The sequence below is a fragment of the Ptychodera flava genome, chromosome 20 (genome assembly GCF_041260155.1).
Source record: "Ptychodera flava strain L36383 chromosome 20, AS_Pfla_20210202, whole genome shotgun sequence".
NCBI lineage: Eukaryota > Metazoa > Hemichordata > Enteropneusta > Ptychoderidae > Ptychodera > Ptychodera flava.
The window spans coordinates 32,364,067-32,373,039 of NC_091947.1; the positions used below are offsets into that span (position 1 = coordinate 32,364,067).

Here is an 8,973-nt window from a genome sequence, read left to right on the forward strand (position 1 = left end):
ACATGGAGTCTATCAGGCAAATTATTGACAATTTACCCCCACAAAACATGCTATATCTGTATTTTATATATGTTTGATAATGTATTAAATGTACTTTGCTTGAATAGGGAAGTAAAATGAACATTTGTGTACAAGAAATTGATTTCTGAATTTCATCTAAAAAGTTGGTTCACTATCCATAGTGTCTATGATGAAATTATGAATAGTTTTTTTTGCAATACAAAAATAGGTAAATCTTTGCATTTGTGTACTCTTGATTATTGATATTAATTTTCTTGATTAGACTAGAGTGGTTACAAGTTTATGGTTGTGTAAGAAATTTGATTTTGGAATTTCACTGAAATGTCGATTCACTATGCATTGCGGTCTATGGTGAAACTATGAATAATTTTTTTAGTACAAAATTAGATAAATCTGTTCATTTATGTATGCTTGATTATTTAGATTATTGTTCTTGATTAGACTAGAGTGGTTACAAGTCCATGATTGTGCAAGAAATATGATTCTGGAATTTCACCAAAATGTCCTTACACTATGCATTGGGGTCTATGATGAAACTATGAATAATTTTTTTTCAGTACAAAATTAGATAAATATGTGCATTTATGTATGGTTGATTATTTAGATTATTGTTCTTGATTAGACTAGAGTGGTTACAAGTCTATGGTTGTGTAAGAAATTTGATTTTGGAATTTCACCAAAATGTCAATTCACAATGCATGGCGGTCTATAAGTGTGTGCGTATTTTGTTGGTGATTTCCTTTTCAAGAAATATCACACGGACAATCAAATGTTTGGCTATAATATCAGCTTCTGTCAAAAGTGACCCTCCCCCCCAGATAGGTTTTAAAAAAGTGACCCTCCCCCTTGAACTGTTTTTTTTAAAGGTGACCCTCCCCCCAATTCCCCCGGCCCACCCCCTGTTATTACTGAAGGCTCCCTAATGACTCTAATAGCTAAGCAGTGAACTTGTGAAGGGGCCGCGGCTCCACCATGCCACATCGGGTATTAAATTATGTTAGGAGTTGCAAATGCAAGTTTGCTACAGTCTATTATGGGCTGGGAGGGGTACATTATTGCTGTTTTTTTATAGTTTTGGCAATGCAAGTGAATTATGGATGCAGAAAACGAATAAAAAGGAAATTTAAACCGAGTTTGAGGTCATTGAGCATCGTCAGGCATGATAGGCCCTGAATCTGTATAGGTGTACAATTTACAATTACACGAACTCCACACTGCACTGCACTGAACACTCAGATCCAACACAAAAAAAATGAGCAGTACTTTCACGATTCGATTTGGAAAGAAAAAACGATGTATTTTAGAAGGAAATGAAAAGGCATTGCATCCCTACCGCCTATATCGAACTTAAAACATCAACTTTCATATCATGCTATTCAAAAAGCTGAAACACGGTGAAATGCCAGGCATAAAGAAAACGGAATGTTCATGCATCGATAGCAAGGTGCTGCATGGTATCAGCTGATCGATACGACGCTAGTAATACAGCATTCAATTGCAAACAATATCAACGGAGTTCAACAATGTTATTAATATGTGTAAAATTCATTTATAATCTTGTCTATAAATTTAATTTTCGATGGCTTCTTGAGATGAGCTGTTGTATTTTGGCGAACGGGAAAACTCGATGTAAACGGGTGCTTGATAGGTACAGTTGACAAACATACCGGACGGTCTCTGTCGCGAACAAGGTAAATCACAGGCAATGAGAAAAAACCGACGAATGAAAGCCATCGCCGATTTCAGTCGGTATATCAGAACTACGTTACCGAGACGTTTAATAGATCTGCGGAGAACCCACAGCCGTCATGATTGTTGGTCGTAGCTGACCTCAGACCGAGACTTTGAATGACTCCGGAGTCATTTCCGTAGACGTTACCGGTCTTGAGGTTGATGACAGCTGCCGTTATTGGTCCGTTGATGACTGGTTCGAGTAGCTTTTCGCTTGCGCATGACTATTAGAGTAAATGTGAGTTACTTTAGAAAGTAGACGCAAATTTTGCAAGGCTGCATTTACAAATACTTGAGGGGGCTGGAGGAAATCAAGAAGGGAGTTGGAAGTTCGAGAGTAGTATAGAGAGAGTTCGAACTGTTTGCACAAAGTGTTAGATCTGACAATAGTTTGGTTTCCCTTTTTTACCTTTTCAGATTCCACTGGCTGGTATGAAATCTTTAGGTTGGAATCTTTAGAAGCCACTACTAAACCACAACCGATGCAAGTGTCAGTATGAGTTGATATGAAGATTTCGAAAACAAGACGTGGTTAAGTGTCGCTTTCTCGTGACGTAACTTTCGTAGAAATGGAAGAGAGCCAAGCCGAGGACAGCAATCGATCCAAGTGCATCATCGGATATTGTTACCAAGGTAGGAAATAAACCCAACCACTGCTATCTCAGTTCGTTTTTTCTATAAAATGTTTTAATTACGGAGACATAGCGTAGCATTCAGGATGACAACGTTTCCAATTTCCAAGACATTCTATGATTGAGCCTTTCTGTTTGAAAGGGGGGGGGGAGGGGCTGTCTGTCGCGTGTAAATTCTGTTTGCCTATACTTGTGCATTAGACGAAGTTAGCTGAAACTATTATTCGGGACAGTACAGTGTCTAGTCTTCATTGTGTATTTCGAGCTTACGTCACCAATCATAAAGTGAACCAGCGGCATCAGTAACTTTTGAGGGTTTCATTTGTACTTTTTATACAAAATTGGATTTCTTCATAAACATAACGGAGTTTAGCCTACCTCTTCTGTGCCCATAACCGCCAAATAATGCAGATGTCTAACGAACGACTTACAGACTACATGTTGCATGTTTAAGAATTGCGAAAAATTCCAAACTACGAAATTTGCAGACGCTAAAAAGAAGAGGTTTTGTTTTTACGCCCGTCGTCCGAGATTAGTCCGTCTGTCGATGTGAGCTTTTTTGCGCTTGATCGAAAAAAAATAAACCAGTAAAATTACAGTGCAGTACGTGTGGCAGAAAAATAATATCTTGGCGATCTCATACCATGCTGTAAAGTTCGGAACAGTTACTTCAAGTCATCATAAGGCCATGTTTCAGAATTAATGATGCATGTAAACATTCCTTTTCATCTCTGTATTTGAATCCTGTGAACTAAAGAAGACAAAATTAAAATAAAAACAACTTCAATGCATCGTTTTTGCAAGTGATGTAGGATGACAACGTCTCCACTTTATGATTGGTGACGTAAACCCATCATTTTTCCTCAAACACTCAATCAAATGTTGATGAGCACTAAAATTGATCTTGAAGACTATGTACTCAATTTCATTCCCATCCAATCTGCTATTCCTGTGATAGACTATCAGCGCACAAAAGGTGCACAGAACGATGCACAAATATACCCTCAGCGGTAAAGTATTTGCTTCCATATGAACACGCCGGCAACGCGGGCGAACAAAACACAACATTGAAGTGTCAGATTTGAAAAGGTGACCAAACGAGGATATATAATTTTTCGACTTACAAGATTTGAAATATTTCCGAATGAGCAGAACATACCCTTTCTAGAATCTCACGCAAAGACTGAGAAGTTTTCTCTTTGCAGCAGTTTTCTCTTTAGGCCTAATACTCCCAACAACAGATCTGATTGGGCATTTGGTATATCTAATCTCCGCATTATTCGTGCTGACAGACAGATTAAAAATTGTCATTTTCACTTGGAATAATATGTAGTTTTCCATTTCATTTCTACTAATATCAATGTATTCTACTAGACATTAATGCCATGCTGGCTTACACAACGGTATGATGCTGGGAGCGAGTTCTCGATGAGCGACAACTTTGTCAATTCGTTTGTTTTTGTTTACTTTCTTTCAAGGGTATCGACAGAGTCGACCGTCGCCTCAAAGATCTTTGTCGAAAGTACAGGTCGACTTTGTTATATCCCCTGTACGCTATACTGCTGACAGCCTATGTTGTGTACTCGCTGTGAGCAGGGACTTCAACAGGGCTATGGCATTAGTGGCTTTGACAATATTTACCATGAGTATTGGTTGTGTATAAATCAGTTGTCAAACACTTTGGGCAAACATTACATGTATAAAGAGGTACTATAAAAATGAAGTATCCATCTCCCCATGTGTCAGTCACACCGAGTGTGACAGTCACTAATTTCTGTGTGACAGTCACATCGACGTTGAAACCACGATGTAGTTTGACGCACTTCTCGAAAGTGATTTCCTCATGTCAAAGAAATGTATCAGATTATTGATGTTCGCGGTAAATTTGAAGTCCATATACTCAAACAGAGTGTAACCTTACGCATCGCTAATATTTTACATATCACAACTGCTGTAGAAACTAACGTGTGTTGTAATATGTCTTTCTTTCACCAGGTTCAGTGGTGAGCTGTATGTTGGGGCATTGTTTTGCAATTTCTGTTCGGTGTCCTGATTCTTGGCTGCTGGCTTCGCGAGTTTCCGTTGGCTAGGCGATAAAGTCTACTTTTCTCTTTTTCTCGTTTACGCTGATCGTGGAGCTGAATTTGTCTTCAGTGCGTCACTTTAAGTTAATTTCTTTGTTTTCAAGGTACCGAGCGATTCGTTTTCGATATGATGAAAAGATTCAGGAGCATAATTTTCAAAGTAGGTTTATGCATTTACGAGAGGACAGACTTTAAAATGTTACCATGGTATTTCTGTTCCGCTAATTCTGGCCTCGCAAGTAAAAAGCCTTGTCGTCTCTGCGAATTTGTATGTATTACAAATGGAGTCACACCGAAGCAAGTTTGTTTAAACTTTGACAAGGTTAAGGCGACGCTATATTAGAAGCGTTTTCTCCAGTATTTCTTTAACCGCATCATGCTTTTACTGTTTTGTTTAATTTGACCCAAAGATTAATTTCAATACTTGAGGACAGTACGTACGCTAGATAAGGCAAATAGACAAGTTTGGATATATGTGTGCGCCCTCTATACATTCAGCGTTTTAAACTCTTCTCACATTGTCTTCTTGTCGATAATATTCTTCAGCTACATTCTGGCTATGCCCTATTACCCCGGAGTAATGCGGTGGATTACACAGACATTTTAATTTTGCGGTTGTAATGCAGCACACCGTTGGAACGTCAGGAGCGGAGTCACTCTGCGCAGCCGCAAACATCTTCTCTGGATTGGTAAGCCTTGACAAAGGTGTTGCACATCTTGCCACTCTCCAAGTATAAGTGTCACTCTAGTATAATTAGGATTGACGGCCTCAACATGTTATTTCGCATTACTAATAAGGCTCATGAGTGCTTTCCTTTTGTATCACTATGCGGTGCTTCCGCTTTTGCCCAAATTGATAGAAATCAGGCTAAAAGATATTCTTCTGTGTCATTCTATAACTATTGATGCAGCTGCAGTCATCGTGTATGACAAAAATATTCAAATCAGTCTTTTTTTCCGTCAAAATGTTTTTATTCGTCCGTTTTCGCTAAGTAGATGCAGTAGTGTTAGTCTTGTTATAGCGTTACCCGCTGATTTTTGGCTTTCCCTTTGCCCATAAACAAACGTTAATGGTCAGGGCGTCGCCCGTGATTTCACAGGCCACCCAGACAGTATTAATGAGTTTATTATTGAGTTTTTCTCACTGTTTTTTCTAGCAGTTCCTCTCCTTTTCTTCATCACAGTCCCTCTATGGATATGGGGACTGTCTTTATGCTCTGACTGATCGGAGTAAATAAAATAAACGGTTATATAATCCAACCTAGCCTCTTAACTCACCCATTACAAGTTTATCTCTCATATACACATCTTGTAATTAATTAGTCAACACAACTAATTATGCTAATCCGTGGACTTATCAAGAGTTGGTCAACATTGCAAAGATAGAGATGTAAATAAAAAAGAATTTAGTAACCTTTCCTATTTCGCGATGTTGACCAACCCGTAAAATCTCTGATAAGTCCACGGATTAGCATAATTAGTTGTGTTGACTAATTAATTACAACATGTGTGTGAACGTCTTGTAATGGGGTGTAAAATAAATAAAAGTCACAGAGGCTAGATTAGGTTATATAACCATTTATTTTATTTACTCTGATCAGTCAGAGCATGAAGAAAAGGAGAGAAATGATAGAGAAAACTGTGAGAAAAACTCAGTAATAATATTTGGGCCGCCTGTGGGTATTTCTAAACCATGACGCAGGTATTCGGTTGGTTCATTTGATACACTTAAAACGTAACACTTGCTTCATGATCTATTCATAACAAGTAGGGTTACCGGTGAACACGTGCAAAAAGATACCAACAAATCCGATATTGTTGAAATAACACTTATCGTTTACACTCGTGTAATTAAAAAAGCTGGTATATATATATATATATAAACAAATCTCGACCTTTATCTCAGTGAGACTGTGTACAAGTTAAAAATATAAATAAACAATAGATCTACCTATGCTTTTGCACTTTTCACTTGTGACCCTTGAAAATTTCCGTACCTGGACATTTTGATAAAATTTCGTCTTCCTAAGACACAAGACCAACAAAATGTTTATAGATCCTAACAGTAGTATACAAAATAGGGATTCTGGCGCACATCTCCCTTTCAAAACCTCCATGTCACTCAGGAGGCTCACAACATGTAACCACGCAAAAACACGAAACTCTCGCCAAAAATGGGGACAAAGAGAAGGTTAAATTTACTAAACTCGGGGCACACTATTGTGAGAACACCCTCCCTTTACTGCCTAAGCCCTCACGATCGCATTATTTGTAAAATATCAGTTGAATGTGATAAATCCTCATAGATCCGAGAGAAATATCTTGGAGGCAGCAACCAATGGTGCATCAGATGGTCTTAAAGTCTGTGTCAACGTAACAGGACATTTGATTGAAATCATTTCTGCGTTGGCTTTCATTGATGAAGTTTTGTCTTGGATTGGTGGAAGAGTCGATCACCCAGGGCTGACCTTACGGTGAGATGTAAACCCGTTGAGTTCTTAAACTTTTAGAATTGTACTCACAGATACTTAGTAACCTTTTTGTCCAAATTAAACTCACCAGATATGAACTGAAAATGCTCACGTGTTTCAGCACATATTGATGTTGTATGTGAATTTGAACTTTTGCCACATTTTTGCAACTTTATTGAAAGTATTACGATCAACATACTGAACAATATTCATCACAGATTAATTACAAGGACATTAAGTATATAAATATGTAATTGGCTGAAATTTTAGTCAGCCTGGCAGAAAGTTTTGTCAGCTTTGGTCGTCAATCTAGAAATATAGCCCATATTAGGAAAATTCATTAAATATGCAAATTAGGCATTGGCTGAAGTAAAAATGCTTAATGACTTTCAGTAATGTTAAATCATAGTATCTTATATATATATATATATATATATATATATATATATATATATATATATATATATATATATATATATATATATATATATATATATATATATATATATATATATATATATATATATATATATATATATATGCCAAAAGATGAATACCAGAGAGCTTAAGCTTGAAATTGTGTAGTAATTTCGGTTCATATCGAGCGCCTGAACACGCTGTCAGAGTCGGCCCATACGATTTTGAACGACTTACTTCCCATTCCACCTTTATAATGTTATCTCCATAGACATAGAGAGAGTAGTATGGGTGTTTGGCAAACATTGATTAAAACAAACAAAACAAACAGACAAACATTGATTAAAACCTACAGCAAGGTAAAATTATTTTTTACTAAATGGACTCGATAAGAATACATGTGCGCACTTTATCAGTTTTCAAGTTTAGTACACTTTAATCCAGCTGCCTTTACTTGTAATAATGAAATGATTAAGGGACATTTTATCTTGGCAAGATTCTTCACTCTCTTAGTATTCATTGTGGAAAGCATTATTTGATGTTCAGAGTTTTCACCGGCCCTTGATTCTGCTCTGCTCTGCCAACTTCTTACAGGTACACCCCGAAGTCATAGCAACCTACGCCCTGTGTGGTTTCGCCAATGTTGGTGCAGCTGTCATCTATAGGAGGACTGTCGCCTTTGTTACCGCCTCATCGAAAGGGCAAGAAGGCCATTTTATCTCTTAAATCTTTTTTGTTGGCTGGGTCGTTGGCTTGCCTTATGACGGCTTGTGTGGGTGGTAAGCTTAGCTTATTATGTTCCGCATGCATTCGATATTTTCCGAGAGTTCCTCAACATAAAAAAGCCTAAACAACAACAACAACAACAACAACAACAACAACAACAACAACAACAATAATAATTACCTCCTGGTCCACAAACACAACAACGATAACAATCGGTATCGAACAAGTGCAGGCTTATTTGAGAGAATTAGATTAGAAGAAATGTTGGCGTTATTTACAAAATTAAGCCCATTACCTGATTTACCGGTAATTTGTAATATGACGACTTTCAGATATAGGGCACCTAAAACGTTTGATAAATTTCTACAATTAAAATGATCCTATTGCCCGATTAGTTCAAATCGTGTTACATTTTAAAGCAGTGCATTTGTCCAATCACATGATTAAGATATGCTTGATAAAAAATATGGTTGTCTTGTTTTCAAACAAATTCTCTCTTTTTGTTTTGATCTGTCTTTTACAGTTGTTGCAAGATTTACGAACATGGAGCTCTCCTCTACTCTCTGTGACTTTATAACGGTCCTTTAACATTTCACGTTTCATTTTCATATTTCCTTGAAATGCTAGACTTGCGATTCTCGTTGTTAATCAACAGCATGCATCTTCTAATTGTAATTATAGCTCCATCAAATATTTACTCTGATCTCTTAAAGTTGTACACTTGACCGCCTTCATCTATTCCACGCCTGGCTTTATAGCTGTTGGTAAAGTTTCAGAGATTTAGGGGATACAAGTCCAGTACAGTACTGTAAAAATATTGTTTTTAATAGTTTTTACAGGGATTTTATTTTCCTGGTTTGATGCTTTTATTTAACTTCCCCGTTTCTTCAC

General features: G+C 37.2%; 1 long non-coding RNA gene across 1 annotated transcript; it reads left to right on the plus strand.

Annotated features, from left to right (window-relative positions):
* Positions 1-6,631: 6,631 nt before the first annotated feature.
* Positions 6,632-8,973, plus strand: LOC139119654 (uncharacterized). The gene is made up of 3 exons (XR_011548969.1): positions 6,632-6,942; positions 7,951-8,135; positions 8,606-8,973. It is a non-coding gene; the product is annotated as an uncharacterized lncRNA (long non-coding RNA).